Raw genomic sequence first — 6,000 nt, forward strand, 5'->3', positions numbered from 1 at the left:
GAGCTTCGGGAAAATTTTGTCTCGAATAACGAGTACCCGAGCATTTTAGTGCTCGCTCATCTCTAGTTGCCAACATCAAAATGTTTAAAGAACAAAAGGATGCTATATAGCAGATTAATGCCAAACACACAGTGGAGGTCTCCTGTGCAGGATAAGGGTCTTTTGTCAAACCTGATCATACAGCAACAACCGTATGGCTATCTTTTGGTACTCGTTTACCATAAAATACATTAGCTCAGCCTGAACATACAATCTAATAGAAAGCCTCCGGGTGACAAATGGCTCTGTATCCCACTGGGCCCGGTGTAGATTTACAAGTTGTTACAATACTATGCCCCTGCCTCTATTCTATTTCTATGTAGTTCAATATAGTACTATTGTGATACCATATTATATACACTGGCTATGAAAAATAGAGAATGTATGATCGCTTGATTTTTTTTATTTTATTTTTTTTCTCTTCTCTTTTGGAGCACTCTTCCAGTTTCTTCTCCAGTTCTGTGACTGTTGTGAATTTCTTGACCATAACTTTGTCACCAAGGATTTTCCAAAGGATTTCTATTGGGTTTAACAGCCATAACATTGTTTCAAGGAACTGTTTACCTGTGTAGGGGCAGGTGGCATTCTCCTGAATGAAAATTCTAATGACACTTGCTTTCACTCTTCCATGTAGCTGGTCTAAGAAAGGTCTAGTCCCAGGCTGCAGAAAACCTTCCCCTAACCTTGACACTTCCTGCATCACCTCACTGACTTTACACCTTTGGGTTCAGTTTTTCTCCAGTTTCTTAATGAACATAATGTTTCCAATTAGATCCAATGTTACAAATGTTAATGTTTACCAATCTACTGCATCAGGTTTTATAATGGCAATTTGCAATTAATTGCTGTTAAGCGGATCACTCTTTATAACATTCTGGAGTATATGCAAAGTCAATATTTGCCTAGAAAATGAACTTTTTCCCCCAAAACACATTTCAACTTCTTTGCAGGCCTGCATTAAAAGGAGCAGCTAACATCGTTTCAGTGATTGATCTCCATTCCTGTCCTCATCAACACCCACACCTGTGTTAATGGAGCAATCTGTCATGATTAAGTAAGAATCACACCACTGGACACTTTGAAAGGAGGCTGGTGCTTGGCATCATTGTTTCTCTTCTCTTAACCATGGTTATCTCTAAAGAAAGATGTGTAGTCACCATTGTACTGCACAAAACTGGCCTAACAGGGAAGAGTATCGCAGCTAAAAAGATTGCACCTCCGTCAACAATCTATCGCATCATCAAGGAATTCCAGGAGAGAGTTTCCATTGTTGCCAAAAAGACTCCAGGGAGCCCAAGAAGGACCACCAAGTGCCAGGACAATCTCAAGTGTTCCAGCTTGGGGATCCGGCTACCAGCAGTGCAGAGCTTGCTCAGGAATGGCAGCAGGCAGGTGTGAGTGCATTTGCACGTACTGTGAGGCGGAGACTCTTGGAGGAAGGCCTGGTGTCAAGGAGGGCAGCAAAGAAGCCACTTCTCTCCAGAAAAGACATCAGGTACAGACTGTTATTCTGCAAAAGGTACAGGGAGTGGACTGCTGAGGACTGGGGTAAAGTCAATTTCTCTGATGAATTCCCTTTCCAATTGTTTGGAACATCTGTAAAACCACTTGCTTGGAGAAAACAAGGGGAGCGATACCACCAGTCTTGTCTCATGCCAACTATAAAGCATCCTGCAGCCATCCATGTGTGGGGTTGCTTCTCAGCCAAGGGAATCTGCTCTGTCTTGCCTAAAAACAAATCCATGAATAAAGAATGGTACTAGAATATCCTCCAAGAGCAACTTCTCCTAACCATCCAAGAGCAGTTTGGTGATCAACAAAGCCTTTTCCGGCATGATGGAGCACCTTGCCATAAAGCAAAGGTGATAACTAAATGGCTCATGGAACAAAACATAGAGATTTTGGGTCCATGGTCTGGAAACTCTCCAGATCTTAATCCCATTGAGAACTTGTGGTCAATCATCAAGAGACTGGTGGAGAAACAAAAACCAACAAATTGTGCAATAATGGACTGCTATCAGTCAGGATTTGGTCCAGAAGTTGATTGAGAGCATGCCAGGGAGAATTGCAGAGGTCCTGAAGAAGGGTCAACACTGCAAATATCGACTTGCTTCATTAACTCATTCTAACTATCAATAAAAGCTTTTGTTACTCATAATATGATTGCACTAGTATGTATGTACGTATGTGATAAAAACATCTGACAAAACCACACATAAAAACCAGAGGGCAATAGATCATGTGAAAATATAATATTTGTGTCATTCTCAATTTTTCCTCATGAAGAAAGAAAATTATCAAATTTCAATCCCTTAGTGATGTTTACACAATAAAGAGCATGTTTAACCCCTTACTTTACAATTTTACTCAGTTGTATTGCTGTTTAAGCTCCTATCACTCATTGATGGTCCATGTAAAATTCCAGAGTGTGGGTGTGAACCCTGTAACCAGACACTGATTTCTCTAGTTCTGTGTGCTGACAATGTGGTTAGATTATGAGTGTATAGGTTTATATACACTTTTATTTAGCTTCTGAATATTGTACTATTATCTGACATGGAAAGAGAGATGAGACCGATCAGAGCTGAGAGATGATGAGATCAATGAGATGCATATTACACAGCTCTACTATCACAGCCGTAACATACACAGTTCTGCTATATACCCCTATCCCCTGGATAAAGATCTTATCTGTATGAAGCTTGTAGCTTTACTCTCCTCGCTTGCCTTGGGCGTTTCCGGGACGCTGCTCACCGGTCGACAATCAGGTGGAATAAGCAAAGCTTACTCAGTTGGTTTGTTCTATATTTAAAGGCATTGTCATTCTCCAACTCCACTTGGAAACTTCTAAGAAGTATTGTGATCAGCTGTTTTTTCATCAGTTCGGCTGTACATGGACATACTGGATACACCTGTGACTAGCCAACCCAGCGGACTTACTATTAGGCAGTGGCTATTTTTAATGAAGACACATCAGTGTGTACCACGTCCCAAGGATTCTTCTTTCTAAAAAGACCAATTGCTAAAACTTCATGGGATTTGGTGGGATTCGGAAACATTGACTACCTATAAGGAGAAAGATATGATTCCACGTGGATTGCGGATCAAGAAACTCCTCACTGTGATCTACAGGGATAAATTTATGGGTGAGTGGAACGACTTAAATTGATGCATTTAATAATAATACAATATGAACAAGATATTTTAAGACATTGATATGGAGATTGACAATATGAAAAAATCCTTACAAGAGAGCGAACCAACCATTAATCTCACTGAGACTAAAAAGAAAAAGTTCCAAAGGGACACTATGGACTACAAATATAACAAGGTCTATGACCGGAAAGACTGTACAAAACTATATAACACCCCTGGTCTTAAATCTATTTTTTTTAAAAACACATTACAAAAAAAACTCCGTAGTTGGCTTCTCCAAAACTGATGGTAGCTCATCTGCTGGAGTGGTAAAGGATTTTACACTCTTTAGCTCATCCAACTGCACCTCCAGAGCTGGTATGATTACATCTACACCCACATAACAAACCCCCCAAAAACGGGAGACGGGCCGGGAGGAAACCTAAACCGGAACTCACCAAAAAAATGACCACCAGACAAGAAGGAAAGAATCAAAAATGACTGTGATAAATATTTCCTGCTGTATCATGAGCAATGATGAAATATCTGTGTTGATTAAAGGGTTGGGCTTTGCTCCTACCCAGAACTTTAATTTGTTAATACTATTTTGGATGTCAACAAATTTGCATGTAATTTAACCATAAAAAAACTTTGCTGATAACAAATTTGTTTCTAGTAGTGATGGTACTTTGAGCGACCCTTATTCATGTGACATTGTAGAAGACAATTTGTTTGTTAACTTTAGAAATCAAGAGACAGCCCTAATCCTCACACGATTAGCCAGTGAATCCAAATCAGAAGATACTCATGTTCCTGAGCCTCTTTGGTTCGGCAATTCTGGATTTTATCCTTTAATTTCCAGAACGGCTGAACTGGACAGGTTTCAGGAACTGGTTGAACATGATATTCACATTACTCAAAGAATTCTGGCATTCAACATAATCTTACACGTGGCGAGCAACTTGCCCTAGCTAATCTTAAAGAAAAGAGTTACTAGTGAGACCAGCTCATAAGGGGGGGTTTCTGTCATTGTTTTAGACGCAACACTTTACAAAACACTGAATCAAGAACTTCTAGACCATTCCCTTACATATCGCAGACACCCCAGTGACACCCCACTTCCCTGCACTATTACACTTAAGCGACTCTTAGAGGAAGATTTCGAAGATTTCAAAATGGGGGCTATAAGCATGAAATTAAGAGACACCGTATGTGTAGAGATCATCCAGTCACTCCCATATTTCGCTCTCTCCCATAGATCCATAAGGGTATTTTTCCCCCTCGCCCTATAGGGGCAAGTAATGGATCTTTGGGAGAGCGTCTTGGTGAGTGGCTAGATTCCTTTTTACAGCTACTCACTAAAGTCGCCCCCAGTTTTCTTAGGAACGCACCACATTTATTACAAATAATTGACAAAATGGGATCAATGTGTAGCCATCAGTGACATAGTGGCACTTTACCCTTCTATCCCCATGATTTGGGCATCAGGGTTTTGGAGAAACATTTACAAACATATGCAACATCCCTGCCGATGCATATGGCAGAGGAGCAGTTGCGAATAAGCCATCTTACTATTAAGTACATATAGAGGTAATTGAGCAGCGGTAGCTTCTGCCTGGATAGGCAAGGGTTAAAGGAATGTTAAAGTTATCATCCAATGATGTTCCACTATTGTAACTGGAGTGTGACTGGAGAAGGAGACCACCTGACTAGGGAATAACTAAACCCTTAGACAGGGGAGGAGTTTGATCTTGGATCCAGCTTCTGACAGAGAAGCATCTCTTCAGATCGAGCTCTCAACAGAGGAGGAGCTCTGAGCACAAGCTCTGACTGCAGGCCTGCTAGGCCTCAGCTCATCAACTTCATATAGAGTGATACTGAACATACTCAGGATTAAAAGCTGCAGCTTCCAGGATTCCAGGATTGGACACAGCTACATTGCAGCCTGCCCCTGCATCCAGGCGGGTGAGACAACTCCTGAGGTTTCTCTCCAAAATCACTCCAGTAATGCATTTGTACAGAATCGTTTGGCTTGTTGTTACAGTTGGTTGAATAAAGAACTGTAAGTTACTTTTATGCACAACATTTCTTTCGTCTGGTCCCTGCTACAGCTGCATCACCACCAAGGGCGCCCCATCGATCTACCAGGGACACATACTAAAGACTTTAAGGGCTGCCCCAGGGAGCACCAGCACCACAGCCTCTCCCTTCATATCATTTCTTGCCAACACCACCTGCCAGGCTGTAGGATAGCCCTCCGGTCCCCATATCAAGCACCGTGACACTAGCGTGCCTAGGCCGCTACCGCCAGCCACTCCGGTATTCTGGGCCCCACCTGTCTCCAGGCCCCAAGAAAAGGCTAGGCCCCGGTGGGGGATGTTGCAAGTGGCGTCATGAACAGGATTTCTACTTCTGTGCCTTATCCTGGCACTATAGACTGTACTTACAGTTCTTACAGCCAGCCAGTTATTGTTATTGTTCATTTTTATGGCCACCAAATTCTTATTGGATAACAATTACTTTGTTTGGTGTCTTTTATTTGCAAGTGTGGGGGGCCCCAATGGGAGCCAGATTTTCCACCTCACTTGCAAATATTTACATGATAGATTTGTAGAGGAGAAAACAAAGTGTATAAACATGAAAATGTAATGTTATATGAACACAAATAAAAATTTATGATGTATAAACACTAATGATATATGACTGATGTTACAAAAAGGTGATCAAGTACAAAAAATATCCATCTAATTGGATTACATGTGGCACGTGTGGTTCAAAATCAACACAAACAATATACTCTGTTCTAGCACATGACTGGGGAGTGCT

This window comes from Engystomops pustulosus, chromosome 6, assembly GCF_040894005.1.
Source record: "Engystomops pustulosus chromosome 6, aEngPut4.maternal, whole genome shotgun sequence".
Lineage (NCBI taxonomy): Eukaryota > Metazoa > Chordata > Amphibia > Anura > Leptodactylidae > Engystomops > Engystomops pustulosus.